This window comes from Emys orbicularis, chromosome 3, assembly GCF_028017835.1.
Source record: "Emys orbicularis isolate rEmyOrb1 chromosome 3, rEmyOrb1.hap1, whole genome shotgun sequence".
NCBI classification, from domain to species: domain Eukaryota; kingdom Metazoa; phylum Chordata; order Testudines; family Emydidae; genus Emys; species Emys orbicularis.
In genome coordinates, this window is record NC_088685.1 from 160,019,328 (window position 1) to 160,040,727 (window position 21,400).

At 43.6% G+C, this 21,400-nt stretch overlaps 1 protein-coding gene across 1 annotated transcript in view; it reads right to left on the reverse strand.

Moving 5' to 3' along the window:
- The window catches only part of ENAH (ENAH actin regulator), a 183,342-nt gene that overhangs the window by 111,118 nt on the left and 50,824 nt on the right, over positions 1–21,400 (reverse strand). The gene's annotated exons all lie outside the window — the stretch shown is intronic.

Genomic DNA, 21,400 nt, shown 5'->3' on the forward strand with positions numbered 1-21,400 from the left:
AGAAGCCTCAGTCTCATTGACACTATGGCTTTACTTAGGCTTCTATAATTAAACACTTTAATAGAAGAAAAATGTAACTGATGGAATAAGCTAACAGGTAGGAAGTGAGATTAAAAAGTATAGGAAGACGCTCTGCAGTGAATTCAATGGGAAAAAAGTAGACATTGAACACACTTATTTGGGATAAATTTCAATATGTAAATAAACTTGTTTTGTTTCCAAGAAAATAAATTAAGATTTTCTTTTTACATCATATGGTATCTAGAAATTTCAGATACAGCTATGACCTGTGTTCCCCCTAAGCTGCATGGTTGGGCAGCCGCCCAGGAGTGATTCAAGTGCCGTGCATGTGATTAGCAGAGCCACGCACATCCGGCAGCCTGTGTTCAGGTGTCCCTTTCTCCCCCCGGCTGCTTTACTGCCACATTGCTCCTGCAGCTGCTCCCGGGACTCTTCTGATGGCTGTGCAGAGCTGCTGGAGGGTGGGGGGGGTGGAGAGAGCTGATGTCAGGGTGTCCCCCTCCCCCAACCCCTGTACCTCATCTCCACAGAGCAGGGGAGAGGGGACAGGGCTCAGAGCAGGAAAGCTGCTATTGTCTGAGGTCTGAACAAGCCTTCTGGGCAGTGAGTGCCTTAAAGAGACAGCGCACCATCTCTCAGACTTCCCCAGCAGCCAGCACACAATCAATCTCTCTCTCACACACACATACACACAGTCTCTCCGCATCCCCCCTGATCATGTACCCCATCTCTGCAGAGCAGGGGAGGGGGGGACAGGGCTCAGGGGCAAGAGATCTTTTGGTGAGTGCCTTAAAGCGACAGCATCTATCAGGGTATGTCTACACTACGAGAGTAGTTCGATTTCACTTAAATCGAATATGTGGAATCGAAGTCGAACGTGTGTGTCCACACTAAGGACAGTAATTCGACTTTGTGAGTCCACACTAACGGGGAAAGCGTCGACATTGGAAGCAGTGCACTGTGGGCAGCTATCCCACAGTTCCCGCAGTCCCCGCAGCCCATTGGAATTCTGGGTCGAGCCGCCAATGCCTTCTGGGTAAAAAAAAGTGTCGAGGGTGCTTTTGGGTAACTGTCGTCATCCGTCCGTCACTACCGCCCTCCCTCCCTCCCTGAAAGCGCCGGCGGGAAATCAGTTCGCGCACTTTTCCGGTCAGTGACAGCGCGGACGCCACAGCACTGCGTGCATGGAGCCCGCTGCTACCATCGCTGCAGTTGTGGCCGTTGTCAACGCCTCGCAGCTTATCATCCACCTTTCCCAGAGGCAGATGCAGATAAATCAGGCGAGGAGGCTACGGCACCGCGATGAGGGCCTGAAGTCTGAGAGTAGCACAGGCCTGTCAGAAAGCACGGGACCCAGCGCCGAGGACATCACGGTGACAATGGGTCATGTGGATGTTGTGGAACGGCGATTCTGGGCCTGGGAAACAAGCACGGACTGGTGGGACCGCATAGTGCTGCAGGTCTGGGATGAATCCCAGTGGCTGCGAAACTTTCGCATGCGGAAGGGGACTTTCCTTGAACTTTGCGAGTTGCTGTCCCCTGCCCTGAAGCGCAATGACACCCGGATGCGAGCAGCCCTGACTGTCCAGAAGCGAGTGGCCATAGCCCTCTGGAAGCTTGCAACGCCGAACAGCTACCGGTCAGTTGCAAACCACTTTGGCGTGGGCAAATCTACCGTGGGGGTTGTTGTGATGCAAGTAGCCAACGCAATCGTTGAGGTACTGCTCTCAAAGGTAGTGACCCTGGGAAACGCGCAGGCCATCATAGATGGCTTCGCCGCGATGGGATTCCCAAACTGAGGTGGGGCTATAGATGGAACTCACATCCCTATCCTGGGACTGGACCACCAGGCCAGCCAGTACATTAACAGAAAGGGCTACTTTTCAATGGTGCTGCAAGCACTGGTGGACCATCGGGGACGTTTTACAAACATCAACGTCGGATGGCCGGGCAAGGTTCATGACGCTCGCGTTTTCAGAAACTCTGGTCTGTTTAGACGGCTGCAGGAAGGTATTTACTTCCCGGACCACAAAATAACTGTTGGGGATGTGGAGATGCCTACATTGATCCTCGGGGACCCAGCCTACCCGCTAATGCCCTGGCTCATGAAGCCCTATACTGGCGCCCTGGACACTGAAAAAGAACTGTTCAACTACCGGCTGAGCAAGTGCAGAATGGTGGTGGAGTGTGCTTTTGGCCGTCTCAAGGGGAGATGGAGAAGCTTACTGACTCGCTGTGATCTCAGCAAAACCAATATCCCCATTGTTATAGCAGCTTGCTGTGTGCTCCACAATCTCTGTGAGAGCAAGGGGGAGACCTTTATGGCGGGGTGGGAGGTTGAGGCAAATAGCCTGGCTTCTGATTACGCCCAGCCAGACAGCCGGGCGATTAGAAGAGCCCAGCGGGACGCGCTGTGCATCCGGGAGGCTTTGAAAGCTAGGTTCCAGAGTGAGCAGGGTAACCAGTGACTTTTAAGTTTCTGTACAGAGAAGCTGAACCTGCCCCCGTTTCTTTACCCAGTTAATGTTGACTATCCTCTCCAGTTACATACCCCCTTCACCCCCTTCCAAAAAAATAAAATCAGTTCTATTTTGTTAATGAACACCGTTGTCTTTATTACTGTTTTCGCGGGAATGTTTTAAACCTGGGACGCAGACTGTGGTGGGGAGCGGGTGTAGTGTACTGATGCAAATGACGCTTCTAAACTCCAGGAATGACAGGCTCCGCAGTGGTGGACTGGTTGTTTCAACGGAGCCTGCCAGCCCTCCTGATCGGGACTGCGTGTATGTGGGGGCTATGTGACTTTGTGGCAGGGGGAGGAGGGTTACAGATCCCCTGCTGCGTGGCTCTGTGATCCAGGATAAAGGACCGCTGCATAAGATCTGTAACTGCCCTCCCCCGCCACAAAGTCACAGAGCAACCCCCCCCCCCCCCCCCGAACATGAAAACCACCTCCCAGACTGACCAGGGTAACTAGTCACTGCACTGTGTATGTGCCCTGCTGCTGGACCTGCCCCCGCCTCTGTACCCTGCTAAAGGTGACTGTCCTGTCCAATTACCAACCCCCTTCCCCCCCTTCAGACAGACTCTCCTCCAAAAGAACATGATGGAAACAGTAATTAACAGAAACGTATATTTTATTAGCAACTACACATGGAACGGGGGGGTGAAACTTGGACGGGGGCTTGTGTGAGGCGGGAAGGAAAGGACTTGTCAAATTTTGGGGAATTAGAGCCTTCTAGTAGTAGAGCAGTCTGCAGGGGTGGAGTGAGAGTTTTCACGGACTCTGCCGCCCCTCCTTCTTTGGACTTTGGGTGAGGGGGGTATGGGACTTGGTGGCGGGGGAGGGCGGTTAGAGATAGACTGCAGCGGGGCTCTGTCCTCCTGCCTCCGTTCCTGCAGAACATCCACAAGGCGCCGGAGCGTGTCCGTTTGCTCCCTCATTAGTCCAAGCAGCGTTTGAGTCGCCTGCTGGTCTTCCTGCCACCACCTCTCCTCCCGTTCCATGTGTGAACGGTGCATTTGGGAGAAGTTCTCCCTCCACTGGGTCTGCTGGACTGCCTGGGCTCGGGAGCAGCCCATGAGTTCCGAGAACATGTCTTCCCGTGTCCTCTTCTTCCTCCGCCTAATCTGCGCTAGCCTCTGGGAGTGTGATGCCAGGCTGGGTTGGGAGACAGTTGCAGATGTGGCTGTGGGAATGGGAAAAAGGGAGTGAATTCCTCAGAAAGATAAATGTAGTTGTGAACAAAGAACATAGTCTTTCTCTGTGAACAAGACCATGCACTGCACCTATCACATGCGCACTCAGGACAAGGTCGAATTTTCGGCCCTCGCATTCAGTGCCTGGGGTCTTGCACTGCCGATCTGAGAAGCGGGGCAGGACACCGGAATTTGTGTAGCAGGCAGACATGGTAAGCCGTAGACTTGTGGCTGCTTAAAACTTTAATAGTAGCACTGGCCTCCTTTCACATTGAAAGCAATGCCAGTCTCTGCTGCCAGCAATCCGGCAAGCATGAACTCTGCCCCTGTCCCACCCCCTCGCGGCTGTCCCAGGGAAAGATCCCTGTATGCTGCCCCTCTCCCGCCTCCACCGCGTGGCTGTAAACCAGCGGTTACAGTTCTGTAAAGGAACGGGAAAGCAGTCCCAATACTAACATTCCCCTACCAAATTCAAAGCAGGTCACCATGAGCGACATCACCCTGATGAGGATCTCAGACAGTGATAAAGAAAGAATGCTTCGGGAAAGCCTGCAAAGACCAGGGCTGTATGCCGCCATGCTCTGCAAAGCAATGATCCCGGAGTACTTGATTGTCTCCTGGCGCGGAAACGTTTCCTACCACGGAGGACCCAATAAGGCCGCTCTCCCCAGGAACCTGATGCAAAGGCTTTCCAATTAACTCCAGGAGAGCTTCGTGGAGATGTCCGAGGAGGATTACTGCTCTATCCCCGGACATGTAGACCGCATTTTACTGTAGCTGCACTGGCAGGGACTAAACAGTAGAGCGGCTTGGGCAGAACAATCATGCAAAACCGGACATTGTTAGATTTTTTTTTTCAATAGTTGCACTGCCCAGGACTGAAACGTTAAGCGCCTAGGGCAAACTAATCATGAAAAACCCATTGTTGTTATTGTTAATATTCCAGTTCTGTTAAAAATAAATATTTAGATGTTTAAAACACTTACTGGTTGATCCTTCCCCTGATTCTGTGTCCAGGTTAACGGCTGGGGACGGTTGGTAGGGGATCTCTGTAAGGGTGATGAAGAGATCCTGGCTGTCGGGGAAATCAGCGTTGCAAGCGCTGTCGACTGCCTCGTCCTCCTCATCTCCTTCCTCATCTTCCCCGTCCGCTAACATGTCCGAGGAACCGGCCGTGGACAATATCCCATCCTCAGAGTCCACGGTCAGTGGTGGGGTAGTGGTGGCGGCCGCACCTAGGATGGAATGCAGTGCCTCGTAGAAACGGGATGTGTGGGGCTGGGATCCGGAGCGTCCGTTTGCCTCTTTGGTCTTCTGGTAGCCTTGTCTCAGCTCCTTGATTTTCACGCGGCACTGCGTTGCATCCCGGCTGTATCCTCTCTCTGCCATGGCTTTAGAGATCTTCTCATAGATCTTTGCATTCCGTCTTTGGAGCGCAGCTCGGAAAGCACGGACTCATCGCCCCACACAGCGATCAGATCCAAGACTTCCCGATCAGTCCATGCTGGGGCCCTCTTTCTATTAGATTGCACGGCCATCTCTGCTGGGGAGCTCTGCATCGTTGCCAGTGCTGCTGAGCTCGCCACGATGTCCAAACAGGAAATGAGATTCAAACTGCCCAGACAGGAAAAGGAATTCAAATTTTCCCAGGGCTTTTCCTGTGTGGCTGGTCAGAGCATCCGAGCTCGGACTGCTGTCCAGAGCGTCAACAGAGTGGTGCACTGTGGGATAGCTCCCGGAGCTATTAGCGTCGATTTCCATCCACACCTAGCCTAATTCGATATGGCCATTTCGAATTTACCGCTACTCCCCTCGTTGGGGAGGAGTACAGAAGTCGAATTTAAGAGACCTCTATGTCGAACTAAATAGCTTCGTGGTGTGGACGGGTGCAGGGTTAATTCGATGTAACGGCGCTAAATTCGACATAAACGCCTAGTGTAGACCAGGCCTCAAACTTCCCCAGCAGCCAACGTGCAGAATCTGTGTGTGTCTGTCTGTCTCTCTCTCACACACACACTTTCACAGTCACCTCCCAACAAATCCTTGTATTATTATTGTTGTTACTCCTTGGTACTTCCTACAATGCACATATATTCTCTGTAATTTTATTCTTTCAAAGTGCGTTATTTTAGTTTTTTGACTAGTCTATGCATTTCATAATTTTTATTTCGCTTACACTTAAATTCTTTAAGTAGTGAGTTCTAAAATGCCTAACCTGTCCTGTCTGGAGTAATTATCCCTATGGTAACTTTTTCAAAATATATATATCATATCTAGGTTTTTTGTTTCTACTGATGGTGCACATCCACACATTACCTCGGTGCACATTAATTTTTTCCATCCATGTGTGGAATAAATTTTGAGGGAACATTGGCTATGACTCCTCCCTCAGCAAGAGGGTGCTCCTTTGATCAGTGAAGCTCCCTTCCATGCTTCAGCTTAATACTTTGAGTAGAATAATCATGCTGAGATCAAGGTACAGTCTAAAGCTGAGAGAGAATTGTCTGACTAAGCAAGGAAGTGGGACAGATCAGAGGCATACTATTTATTGAAAGGGAAGGGGAACCAGAGTTGTTTTTACTAGAAGTGTCCAGACACTGTCTGGCAATAAAAATAAAAGTAAATACTTATCAGTAAATCAAATTCTCCAAGATGATGTATTGGCAGATGCAACACTGCAAGCCATGCATTGCACATGCCTTCCAGAAGGAGTGTTACCTGCCTTTTTTGGAGGGGAAGGAGGGCGAGAGGAAGAAGGGGGATTCTGCAGAGGCAGTCTATGAAGGAGAAATGCAAGAAAATGAACTCTATTTATAAAATATGAAATGTAAAGAAGGGTTTTCCCACATAATTTTAAGCTGGTTTAGTTTCTTCCTTTTCCCAATTTTCTCACTTCCTTCTGTTAGGAAAATGGCAATATGTTTCACCTTTTTTTTTTAAACTATGTTAACTTTGAAGTTTTGAATGAACATAGGCACCTCCGCTTAATAGCAAAGGGGAAAACTATGTTCAGTAGCCAGTGAAAAGTCTGTGTACAGACAAAAATACATCAGCACACAATACCAGTCATCCAGCTGCAAGAGATAAGAACATGTTTGCATTACTTCATGCATATATTGCACTGCAACTATTTCAAGACGAAGGCTTATATCTGAGTACTCCCATAGGTCTAAAGATGAAAAAAAATCTACCCCAAATTTTGGACTTTAAGGAATTCTGTTGCATTAAACAAGTAAGGTTTCACCATCTAATACAGTGGCGTACAGCCTTTTTATCCTGAAGACTGAACATATTTCAAGAGGCCACAATCAATACTTGGAGACAGGTACTGTGCTGCTTTGTTACCACTGTGCCAATCAGGCAGTGCAAAGGGGACAGCAACCATCCACAAGTCCCCTACTGGGGATTTCTTCAGTGTGGAGGAAAGCCCAATGGGCAAAGAGTCAGTATAGCTGGGTCCTTTGCCTCCCTTTCTGCAGGAGGCAAGCTGGGGTAGGGGAGTGACTGGACTGTGCTACACTGCACTTCTGGCTATTCCAAGTTGGCATAAGGACCTTAAAAACTGTTGCCTGCTGATTCAAGTTAGAGGAGTCTGGGGATTGTCCTAATCTCATCTGAGACAGAGGCCATTCTCCCAGCCTGACCTGGGTGGCTGTGAAAGAGATGTTCTTTGCTAGGTGCTCCCCTAAGCTCAGGAAGCGCAAGATGAACCTCTCCTGCTCTTCCTGTGACTCCCAGAGCCCAGTAGGTAAGCAGGCAATGGAACAACCAGAGCCCTCAGATCTACTCCCAGGACTGCAAGAGAAACAGCAGAGCCAGGGCCCTCACCTCCTTCCCATAGTAACCAGTGTGATAGACCCAGGCCAGTTGGGTACAACAAAGTAGTAGAAGGCAGATATACTGGCCACTGGATTAGCAGTTTTCTGTTCCCTGACTGACCAGAACAAGGGCTGCTCCAGGCTAATGAGAACACCTGACTCCAATTAACCTGCAAAGAGTCAGGTGAGGCCATTAAGGTAATGTGAACACCTGACTAATTTATAGTATCAAAAGGGCCTTAAAGGGCTCACTCCAGTCAGGCTGAGGAGAGCCAGGGAGCCAGAGGAGAGGAAGTGCGGCTGAAGGGCTGGTTAATGAAGACACCTTCAAGCCATTGGTAAGGGAGACCTAAGATAAGGGTAAAGAAGAGAGAAGCAGGAGAGCTGTGGGGAAGTGGCCCAGGGAAATGTAGCAACTCTGGCAGTGAAAAGTCGGCTGCCAACAGCTGCTACCATTAGGGTCCCTGGGCCGGAACCCAGGGTAGAGGGCGGGCCCGGGTTCCCCCCAACCTGCCACTACAGAAACACCTCTTGGGAGGGGAAGACAGGCCCCGGTCAGGACAGGAGGCTAAACTGTTCTCAAATAAGCCCCTAGGGGCAACAGAGACTATGGGAGTTCTCTCACCAACCTTCTTGCTGGCTTATGATGAAAAGGGCTCAGTAGACTGTAACCCTGGCCCTAGAGAGAGAAGGGCTATGTGGAGGGTCGCAGTGAGCCACTGAGGCTAGCATAAACCGCCTAGAAGCGCGGGACCCACGGGGACAAGGTCGGAGCTCTGCCACACAAGGGATTCTAGAATGTCATATGGAGCAGCTCAGGGAACATGTTTTTCCAATTCAAAATCAAATACATTTTCTTAACACAGTCTCAACTTGACAGCCACAATTCAGAGCCTCAAGGACCACAAGTGGCCCCAGGCTAGACACCAATGAGCACGAAGAACAGTGGACTTTATTTTAAAAGATTTTTAATGTGTTTCACAGTTCTATTAAAGTATACTGTAACTGGCTAAGAGGTTATCTGATCTGAGAATAGGATTATTTAAACGTGTAACCTACTCCCATACTTAGTGTTTCCTTACATAATTAACTTGTTAAAGTCAAAATCTAAAACCCTCTTACATTGTTTATTTCAAATACCACCAGTTGACAGAACTCCTACGAAGCACAGTATAAGGAATATGTGTAATACTGTTGAATTTCTAGAAAGAGCAAACATGAACACTGGAAGTCTGAAAATGTATAAAGTCAAGTACACTAAATATTTGGTTGACTTTACATGTTAAGTTGATGTGTATACTAGATATTGTAAACAACAACGTAGTCAACAAGTACAAGCTGTAATTCTATTGAGAGGCTCCTTTCAATAATTTGTAGGTAGAATATTGTCCCAACACAATCTACAAAAAAGTCTGTAAAAAGATCATGCTTCAGATTTTCAACATCTCCTCAATTTAGCCTTCCCTATTATTCCTTCCATTTCCTAGTATCTGGAAATAGGCATTTCTAGAGGCAAAGACCATTTCTGATGAGAAATTAGTCCTCTCCCCCCCTTCATTACTTAGTTCTCCAAGACCCTTCCCTTCTACCCCTTTGTTGCTACTCACCTCTATTGTCTTGATCACTGTCCCCTTATTGCATGCTAACATCAGATCCTATGTAACATTAGAAGTGCTGCCAACATTAGATTTTAAATTCTCATAGCACTTCTAACGGTGCCTGATGGAACAATATACCAGGGGAATTCAAGTCACAATATCAACTTGCGCTGGGCACACCAAGGGCATAGTCTCACAGCCCGACAACATCACTGCAAAAACTGTATGAAAATGAGTAACTCGTTTTTTCATGTCACCAGAACCTCCAAACTATCATTTCAACCTTTATTTGTGTATATTTCTGAGGTGCTCTTATCACGTATCATTTTAAAGTAAGTCTTCTCCTGATGCCAGTTCATTGTCTTCATCTTTTGATACCCAGGTCTCAGTGCCATGCCATCTTATTTCATCATTTTTATGTGGACTTTGTGATCAAAACACACACACTGAGAGACGCACCTAATGCAATCTCTATTATATTTGTTTTATTTTATATGCTTTCATTCATGAATCATACATGTTAAAATATGAAGCCCCAGAAGGTAACCATTACATAAGTTTGAAATATTTGAATTCTAAGTTAATTTAAAACATTTCCTATAGTGGTGGGTCATTCTAAACCAATGAAACCAAACAATTTAAATACTACTAATAAGATGCCAAACATTTCTAATTGGCCCGTGAAAACGTTGTGCACCAAAATGCTTACTTTACTTGAATTTCATTCAGTTCTGCAGATATTAATGAATATATATGTTGATCCGAAATCACAAATTCAAGTTCACAAAGTATACTAAGCCTTTTCTATTTCCAAATGCCAATTTAAATATAACAAAACCATGTCCTGCTCTGAATTTTATTCCTAATACCCAATACCTTATTTACCAAATTATGCTTACATATGGTGCACAAACCATAGGTTTACTGTTCTAAACTCAGCAAGAGTTAACTTGTACACATCTTTCAATTTAGCTATGCTGTTTGTAACCATGAAGTCAAGTTAAACTAAAAGTATTTTATTATTTGTATTAATTCCACTCCCGTCACACGCGCGCACACTAAAAAAAATTCAGCTTAATTTGAATTAAAAGAACCATGGTACAATACATTAAAATCAGATAAATTAACAGGTTTGAACAGCTACAAACAATGCATATGTAATTCATCCTGAGAGAAAAATAATACCAAGCACATCTGTCATCCGTGAAATATGAATCTACTTGTGACTGATTTTGCTACATAATTTTCCAGCTGTTACTTGGTTGTCCCTTTTTTCTGGGTTCAATAATTCTCTCACTGCTAGCTGAACAGAAATTTTGAATGCACAAATTCCCGAGTCTAAGCAATAGCTAGTGCCAAAACCTCATTTTGCAGAAATGCATTTTGCAGGTGCAAATCTTCTTTCGTTTCTTTATAATTTAATCTCTCATGTGAAAATACAATTCATAGTTGCACATTATAGCTTAATTTTAGTCATTTGTATTCAAAGTTTAAAACATTTATTTCCTTGAAGGACTAGGACAAACTTTTTCTTTTCTTTCCCAATTTATTTTTTTGGGGAAAGAGACATTGAATATATATAGCAGCGCTACAACCTGGTTGAGTGAGCCCTTCTGTACAGTTAGACTATTGTGACTGGACCCAATCACTCTCAATCCCACTTGCTGCCAAGCCAACAGTCTGGGCAGTAGTCGTGGTTTCTAGTTGTGGTACTCTAGGGGACAATCCCAGGCTCAGATCTGCTGTTTGATGCCCCTTCTTGGGAGATTGGATGCCCAACAGCCCCAAACCCTGAAATTAGTGTTAGGCTTCCCAAGTCTTCCAGTCTCTTACACACCCTCTTCCCCCACATAGGCTGCAGGCATACTGGACTTTTAGTTAACACCTTTGGGGACATGAAAGGAAAGCAAGGAATACAGGCTTAAAGGAATTTCTTAACCACAGTGACTTTACTCTTAAAGCACAAGAAAATTACATATCTTTGAAAACAAGAGATCTCAAAACAGCCTGGAAACACACCCTTGCCTTAGTCTGATCTCATCCCTTTTGAAAGTTGGAGATTTGTCAGAATTTCAGGATGGGAAGAATCCTTCCTGCTCTCCTTCTCCTGGCAAGTCCTTGCAGAGATGATCAGCTCCCTGAACAGAGCAGAACCTCACTTGATCTTGGATAGGGACCCTGTTTCTGAGCTTGTGCTCCAACTGAGATAACACAGATACCCCCAATCACACTTGTCCCTTCCTCCTGTGGGCCCCTGAGTAGAAAACCCATTGTTCCGGTGAGTGGGCTAGTAGTTGAGATGATTAAAGTCACTGGCCCCAGACTGGAGTCATGATGGTTCTTACCATTAGTTCTTCAACAAGGTATCAAACACCTTTCCCAGGCAAGACAGCTGTCTGGAATGATGCACAACTGGTTATCTTTGACATGTTCAGGTTTGTGCAGTCAGTGTCCAGCATTTCCATACAGAGAACAAGACAGAGTTCGTGATCTAACTCAGACATATCCCATTCTGTCACACATAGCTCACAGGTAAAAGAAAGTAACTGTCCATACTAGTCAAATCATGATAGAAACATACAGTAGAACCTCAGAGTTACGAAACCAGAGTTATGAACTGACCAGTCAACCACACAACTCATTTGGAACCGCAAGTACGCAATCAGCAGCAGCAGAGACAAATTAATAAAGCAAATACAGTACAGTACTGTGTTAAACTAAACTACAAAAAAATAAAGGGAAAGTTTAAAAAAGATTTAACAAGGAAACAGTTTCTGTGCTTATTTCGTTTAAATTAAGATGGTTAAAAGCAGCTTTTCTTCTGCACCGTAAAGTTTCAAAACTGTATTAAAGTCAATATTCAGTTATAAACTTTTGAAAGAACAGCCATAACATTTTGTTCAGAGTTATGAACAACCCATTCCTGAGGTGTGCGTAACTCAGATTCTACTGTAATAGCAATAAGCTTTTACTTCTTGATTTCAACCTTAATATGGACAGAGTATCACAACAAAATACAATGGAGGGCCCATCATATGACATGAAGTAATTGACCTCATGCTAGCTGCAGTAATTCTGCATGTAAAGTCACTCTTACAATTCAGTGTCCACACTATTAGTATTAATTCTGTTGTGATTTAAAAGCTAAAAATAGCTCTTAGTAATTACAAAAATAAGTCTAGTCTTTCTGCAAGAAGAAAAATGAATGACAGAATCAAGAAAGTGCACTTCCACATTCCATGCATGGCTGCTCAGACAAAGGGCATGAAGTAACACTACCATCTCAGAAAAATCCATGAGTTTATCATGTGAACAGGCCATCCATTGGGCAATGAAAAAAATAAACTTGATGTTTGCAGAAAGAACTGCTACTTACAGTACAGTAACTGTGGTTTTTAGAGGTCTCAGTGTGGATCCCACTATAGGTGTACATACATCTCTGATGTGAGATCAGAGTCTCTTGAATAGCAGTGTCCATCAGGGCCATGCATGTGCTCAGACTCTGTGCTAGGGCATAGAACATGGAGTGGCTATAGTTGGCCCTTACTTCCGTCAGAATTCAAAGCCCATTTTAGCAAAAGACTCCAAAAGCAGGGATGCAGTGTGGGTTGTGGGGTCCACAGAAAACATCTCGAAGTAACAGTTTTCTTCTATAAGTATATGTCAATGTGGATTCCTCTGTAGGTGACTGGCAAGCAGTATCTTCTTCAGGATAGTGGGAATGAGGAATATCAGTTAAAATAGTGATTGCAGTACTACTCTTCAAACTTGGCATCAGCCCTGGCAGACAACTGCAATGCATAAAGTTTAATGATATGGAAATTATTAAAAAAAAAATTAAAAAAAAAACTTTCACCATCTTGCAGATTTCAGTAGTCAGCACATTCCTGATGAAGACAAAGATGTCACTTGAGCTCTGGTGTGAGCCTTGATGTTCAGTGGGAGAGGTACACCAGCCAACCAGTAACATATCACTGTATTATTCATTTTGATGAGATGGCCCAACTTTTAGAATGACTGGCTGTAACCAGATATAAACAGGAAGACAGAACCAAACTATCCAGACTATCATATAATAAAGCAAGGCTCTGGAAAACTCCAGTATGCTGAGTGGGGCTTTGGGAAGAAGATTGGTAGATTATGAAACTCAAGAGACCATCTGGGGGATGAATTTCAAGTGACGTTTCAGCACTACCTTCTCGCTATATAATGTTACATAGTGAGGTTCAAATTTACCCTAATTGCAAGCTCAACTGTAAGAAGTGGATAACAGTTTATGCAGCATCACAACAACCTGTAGCAACAAATGTTGATGGGAAAAGGTGTAAAAGGGGAGACAAACACTGAATTAATCTGAACAAAAAATCCTACTGATATAACTCAAGGACAACATTAAGATCATGGTCGGTAAACAAGAAAAGCAAGAAACTGGAAGTTCAGTGAGTCAAGATTGGCATGTCGGAAATTAAGCCTGAAAAATCTATGAAAAAAGTGAGAGGATGGAATACTTCATCCATCACTTCTTTTCGGGGGTTTTAAAAAATGACTTTGGAGAGAAATACAGATGGGTAGAGGCAAAGCTAAAGGGGCAACTGCTGACTGAAACAAGAGAAGGAAGGAGCTTCGCCATCATGGCTGCCACCTTCACTATCTTTTGGGATCCCAGGATCGACCGTAACATCCGCCCTTTTTCGTCCTGATTCTGAGATGTCCTGACCATCGGACCAGGCCAGAGAGAGGGAGCCAGATGACACCACCACTTCCATCAGCTAAATCCCGAATCACCACCTGGGACATGAGACTTTGTCTTTCCACCCCCTCCAAGCCCCTTCCAATGTGTCCTTTTCCTTCCCTATCTTATTTCTTCTCTTTCCTATCTAATTTTAACAAACAATTTCTGGATTTTCTCCTTTTCCCCCCCAAGAGCATGGAAACCCAAATCTGCTCTAGAACCTGCTTAAATCTAAAGTTGCATCTCATCTATGGACAAGTTGTACTGTAAGACCTAAAGCTGAAAGCCTTAAAGGGGATTTGCATACCAAAGAAATCACCCTAAAATAAATCCATTCAATTTTTTGTGTTTCATAATTTGTTCTTTTGTCTGTGGATAAAAAAACCAAACCTGATGCAAATAAAATAAGAGCTTGTCCCACTGCAGCCAATCTGTTCTTCCTCTGTGATTTTCCAGTTTTAGTGGCAACCATTTCCACAGCAACAGACAAATATCAAACAGGTGTAAGACTTCATTGCAGGACAAGCAGAAGAAAGTTTTTACTCAGATAAGCATCTTGATGTCAGAGAGAACTGACAATTCCATATAATAAAACATTAACCATCATCCTAAAACTTCAGGACTTGATGAAAGCTGGTCAAAGTATATTTCACACTAAATAAATAAACTGAAATCAAAATGGAATAGTTAATTCACATTTTAGCTTGTGTTCCATTCCCCTTGCTAATATTAACTATGGTAAGGGTCTAGTCACCATTACTTTTTTTTTTTTTACTGAAGACTGAAGCAAAATAAGCATTAAACCACCTCAGCCTTCTTTGTGTCATCCATTATTAGCTCTCCTTCCCCACTAAGTAGTGGACCTACACTTTACTTTCTTTCTCTTCCTCCTAATGTATTTATAAGATTTCTGATTTTTTTTTATCCCCTACATGCCCAGGTTGTTCTTTTTGTACAAATCCTTAGCAAACTGTCCATGTTTCTGCTTTTTGCAGGATTCCTTTTTTAACTTTCAGGACATTGAGGAAATCCTGATGGATAGGGCCCTATCAAATTAATGGTCTATTTTCATCAATTTCACAGCCAGAGCGTTTTAAAATTGGTCAATTTCACATTTTCAGCTGTTTACCTCTGAAATGTCACGGTGTTCTAACCATGGGGGTCCCAACCTAAAATGTACCCAGAAGTGGGTCTGATCTCCCCTCCTCTCCTCCCCCCCGACCCCCCTGAGCTGCCCTGCAAGGGAAGGAGAAGTCCTGTCTCTCTCCAGCCCAGCAGGGACACTCAGCTAGGAGCTCCCTGGCTGGGGCACTTCCAGGAGCAGGGGGATATCGGACCCACCTCCACAAGTCTCCTCCAGCTGCAGGAGCCTCCAGTGCTGGACAGGGAGCTTCCTGCAGGAGGGGGATGCATTCTGAGGTCAGATCTCCCCCTGAGAGCGACCGTACAGGGGTAGGACAAATCCTTTCCCTCTCCAGCCCAGCCAGAACTTGCAGCTAGGAGCCCCCTGACTAGGGCGCTCCCAGCAGCAAGGGGGAGATCAGATTTCAGGGGGAAGGGTTTATTTCACAGTCCATGACACATTTTTCACGGCTGTGAAATTGGTAGGGCCCTACTGATGGAGCCATGTTGACCTCTTAATAGCCTTTCTACCTTTCCTTCATAGCAAGGTAGGTTGCTCTTATGCCTTTAATATTGTCTGTTTCAGAAACTGTCTGCTGTCCTGAATCCTCTTTTCCCTTAGATTTTCTTCTTATGGGACCTTACCCATGAGATTTCTGAGTTTGTTAAAATCTGCTTTTTTGACGTTTACGGGATTGGACTAGATCCAGAAAGCTGTAACCACCCCTGTTGTTCACAATAATTCACTGTCATTATAAAAGACAAAAGCACAAGGTTTGCAATTTACCTTAACGTAAGTAACACTGCCACAGTGACTTAAGAATTACATCTTGTATATTTTTGGCTCATTAATAAATCTCTTTTCTGCAGAACCTTTACTGTAATTTCTCATCTAAGATATTTCTCTAGGTCTTAGGGACGGACTGTATATTCCAAATAATCACCAACCTGATGACTCGGGTAAAGGTGAATGCAGAGAGGTGAGGAGTTTCAACAGCAATCTGTGTTGCTCAAAGCATTTCACTAGGTATCACAGTACTGGTCACACACAAAGATTGTTTTCAGTGTACTCAAAGCAGACATCTCTGCACAAACACAGCACTCTCTCCTTTCTGTTTGTAAGCAATGTGTTTTGAAATTTCTTACTAAATCACTAAGATGGAATATATTTTTAAATAAAATAATTTTTTTGTAATGCAAAGACTTTTCTCCTGCCCACTCTTTATATACTGGAAAGTTAAAACAGATAGATCACACAGAGAGCTATGAAATAGGATATTTTAGTTTACATTTTCTCTTCATGTTCCTCCAATAGTCTCATGCCACCTGGATCCAGATTCTTTCTGCTCTAATAAAATCCATATTTCCACTCATTCCTCAAACATCTCCCTTATAATAAATATATGGAGATATACCTATCTCATAGAACTTACCTCCCCCCTTCAAAGCATCTTCTCTCTTGCTTGTACCAAAACGTTACCCAGAAACTCTGCATTCACTTCATCTGTTTAATTCCTTCATGCGGGACTCAAATCAGTGGCGCTGCAAGCAAAGGTTCTACGCAATAAACACACTCAGGTCCTGTATGAGTGTCTGTGCTTGCTAATTTCATGCAATGGAAAAGAACTTTAGTATTGCCTAGCTCTTTTATCTCATTGAATACAACTTCTCTCAAGAGGAAAGAGTACTTTCTTGATGGTTCTTGCTTCAGCAACAGTTTGTTAAATATCTTCAGCTAGAGATTGGAATTAAACTGATCTGGAGGACCACAAAAAGGTTTGAAATCCTAATTTACAATTAATGCAGTTTACACAGTCTGCAAATGAAGACAAAGTTTTATGCCTCTACAGTTAATTTAAAATGTTTAGCTATAAACATCTGCTTCTAGGGAAGTCTGCTCACCTGTTACTTTCCCTCTTCTGTGCATGATGTTTTTTGGTTAGGTTATATTTGACAAGTTGTTACCAATTTAGCACTCACATAGAAGAAAAAAGAAACTTAGACTTACTACATGTAAATTGGTGGAATTACTTATTTTATTCTTTAATGAAAGCTAGTATTTTACCTCATACAAGTACTGTAGTGCAATCTCTTTATTGTGAAAGTGCAACTTACAAATGTAGATTGTTTGTTACATAACTGCACTCAAAAACAAAACAACGCAAAAAACTTTAGAGCCTACAAGTCCACTCAGTCCTATCTCTCGTTCAGCCAATCCCGAAGACAAACAAGTTTGTTTATATTTACAGGAGATAACGCTGCCCACTTCTTATTTACAATGTCACCAGAAAGTGACAAGAGGCGTTCGCATGGCACTTTTGTAGCCAGCATTGCAAGGTATTTATGTGGCAGACATGCTAAACTTTCATATGCCCCTTCATGCTTTCGCCACCATTCTAGAGACCATGCTTCCATGCTGATGATGCTCATTAAAAAAAAATGTGTTAATTAAATTTGTGACTGAGTTCCTTGGGGGAGAATTGTATGTCTCCAGCTCTATTTTACCTGCATTCTGCCATATATTTCAGGTTATAGTGGTCTCAGATGATGACTCTGCACATATTGCTTATTTTAAGAACACTTTCGCTGCAAATTTGACAAAATGCAAAGAAAGTCCCAATGTGAGATTTCTAAAGATAGCTACAGCACTCGACCCAAAGTTTAATAATCTGAAGTGCCTTCCAAAATCTGAGAGGGACAAGGTGTGGAACATGTGTTCAGAAGTCTTAAAAGAGCAACACTCTGATGCAGAAACTACAGAACCCAAACCACCAAAAAAGAAAATCAACCTTCTGCTGGTGGCATCTGACTCAGATGATGAAAATGAACATGCGTTGGTCCACACTGCTTTGAATCATTATCAAGCAGAACAAGTCATGAGCATGGACTCATCCTCTGGAATGGTGGCTGAAGCATGAAGGGGCATATGAATCTTTAGCACATCTGACATGTAAATATCATATGATGCGGGCTACAACAGTGCCATGCAAACACCTGTTCTCACTTTCAGGTGACATTGTAAACAAGAAGGTAGCATTATCTCCTGCAAATGTAAACAAACTTGTTTGTCCGAGCAATTGGCTGAACAAGAAATAGGACTGAGTGGACTTGTAAAGTTTTACATTGTTTGATTTTTGAATGCAATTATTTTTGTACATAATTCTACATTTGTAAGTTCAACTTTCATGACAGAGATTGCACTATAGTACTTGTATTAGGTTAATTGAAAAATACTGTTTCTTTTGTTTTTTACAGTGCAAATATTTATAATAAAAAGTATAAAATGAGCTCTGTACATTTTGTATTCTGTGTTGTAACTGAAATCAATATATTTGAAAATGTGCAAGACATCCAAAAATATTTAAATAAATGGTATTCTATTATTCAATGCTACGATTAATCGTGATTAATTTATTTTATCGCTTGACAGCCATAAATTTTTCCACTGTTAGTTTCAGGTTTCTCAGAGGAAGGCACATTGAAGACTGATCTCTCAGAAATGCGTATTACTATTACAAGAGAAGGCATTTACTTGCCAATAATCCATTTCACAGGAACTGGTTCAATTAGGACGGGTCTTCATGCAATAAACTCATGCATCTCTGACTTCAAATTTAAATCAGTCTTTACTTGTGGGGCCTGTAAATAGTAATTTTAAGAATGTACAGTTTCAAAGCCTTCACAAGGCAAAGAATAGGTTTTATTTTAGTCATCAAAAACATAGCTTTAAAGTCTTTATATTGTAATAGACAATATTAGACTTGTATTGTACAATAAATGCCACAACATTTAAATAAAAAAATTGAAAGTCCTTTAGGCTTCAAATAGGAGTATTTTTAAATTGACCAAATTATGTAAACAAGGTAAATACTAAAAACTGACAACCAAATAATATTTTGCCCTTTGGAAAGGGTTGAGTATGAAGACTCATTCCTCAATTTCCTGGAAATTGAGGTAGAAAGTCAAGCGATTTCCCCATGGTCACACAAGAAATCCATGACAAAGCTATGAATAGAACCCACATTGTCTTACTGCCAGCTCTGTACATTGGCAACTTCTCCCTGGAACACATTTTATCATAAGTTTAGATATCTGAGAGAAATGTCAGCATACCTTTTTACTCCAATGAAACACATGGAAGTATGACAGTTACACAGAAACAACTATTCTATTACAGAAGTTATAAACTATTTCTCCTCAATAAGGCAGGGTTGCCAGGCATCTAGTTTTCAATCAGAATGCCCAGTCGAAAACTGATCCTGGCAGCTCTGGTCAGCACTGCTGACCAGGCTGTTAGAAGTCCAGTCGGCGGCGCTGCAGGGCTAAGACAGACTCCCGGCGTGCCCTGGCTCCGCACAGCTCCGGAAGTGGCCAGCATTTCCCTCCAGCTCCTAGGCAGAGGTGCGGTCATGGGGGCTCTGTGTGCTGCCCCCACCCTGAGTGCCGGCTCCGCAGCTCCCATTGGCTGAGACCCACAGCCAGTGGGAGCTGCGGGGGCAGCACCTGCAGGCAGGGGTGGCACACAGAGCCGCCTGGCTGCGCCTCCACCTAGGAGCTAGAGGGAAATGCTGGCTGCTTCCAGAAGCCGCCTGAGGTAAGTGCTGCCTGGAGCCTGCACCCCTCATCCCCTCCTACACCCCAACTACCTACCCCAACCCTGAACCCCGTCCCATACCCAAACTCCCAGAGCCCACATCGCCTCCCGCACTCCGAACCCCTCGGGTCCCACCCGGAGCCCCCTCGTGCACCCCAAACCCCTTATCCCTGGCCCCACACCAGAGCCTCACCCCAACCCCGTGCCCCAGCCGTCACCCCCTCCCACACCCCAACCCCCTGCCCAGCCTAGTAAAAATGAGTGAGTGAGCAACGGTTGGGGAGAGTGAGTGAGCGATGGAGGGAGGGGGTTGGAGTGAATGGGGGGCAGGTCCTCTGAAAAGGGGCAGGTCCTCGGCGAAGGGGTGTTCAGTTTTCTCAATCAGAAACTTGGCAACCCTACAATAAGGACAGCTGGCTTCTATTAAACCTGTTACTATAATATTAGCAAGACTCTTCTATAGCATACACAAATATCCAACACACCAAACATACGTCCATGTAACTACTGTTTGTTTACAGATCATCCTCTGATGAACAACTTCTCTAAAAATTGTCAGGTGGTACTGCTATGCCTACAAATGTTGAGGAGTGAGATGAACATTCTTTCTTATGCTTATTATTAGGACATTAGGTTCTTCCAAATGGCTGTCAAAATTTTCTAAAGCTATTTAAAAAAAAAAAACAGCCCTTTAAAGTCCTATATTTTATACAATTTAAAGAAATCCTATTCTTCTAAATTATCAGAAAAACACAGCTACCATCATCTACTTACTTTTATATAGGCAACTGCATCAAAGCCAAAGGAACATCCAACATTTTAACGCTCAATTGCTCTTGTATGCCAGACATTCTTAAAACCCTCATGATAAATATCCAACACGACAGTGCACGTTTCACAAATTTCGCACAGAACCCCTAAATGAGAGACAAGACTAGAAGCTTGAAAGCAATGCCCCAATTTCTAATTAAGTCAGAATCACCTGACATGAACATCTGTTCCCTAAAATAAACATACTTCAGAAATCTTAGCCTTGTATTATAATTATTTTCTTTCCCACCTCAATCTTCTTTAAAAGCAGTACATGAATTTTAGTGCATGCAACATGCAGTCACTCATTTAACTAAATATCAATAAAACTTATGAAGTCCAGAATTAAATAGGAGCACTGTACGCAATTACAAACTTCATTCTTCAATCTGTTCCTTTCTGATTAAAGATCTATTCCCTAGAGCTGTACAATTACCTTTACTACTTGGTATGTCATTTTCTCCACTGAGACCAGTTAGGCTTGGGGAATTTCCAAATTTGGAACTGCAGAATGGCAACACAATAATCTGTTACTGAACTATTATGCCAGTTCACGTTTTTTATACATCAGTTTAAATTGCCTATGAATTAGAAAGCTATTCATTTTTTTATATATATATATTTTTGCTGAAAAAAACAGTTTTTAAGAGGGAGATTCGTTTACAAAGCTAAGCTAATAGGTTGAAGAAATCTTTCCAATCTAAAAGTAAAAGCTGAGTAAACATGTTAATGTTAACAGCCTTACCTTGTTTAAGCACGTTTTTCCATACAGCTTAAAAGTGAAAATGCCACAAGTGGCCAATGGCAGTACAGCCAACTTGACAAATTGCATATCTTAAGATCCCTAAAAAGGTACCCACCCGGGGAGATAAGCAAGAAGCTGCCTTCTCCTGAGAACCTTCATTTTGAGAAGATTATAGAGAACATTATAGTTAGGCAGTTCTGGCAATAACTGGACTCCTAAGATTTCTTGGATCCCATCAATCAATTTTAAGCATACATAACA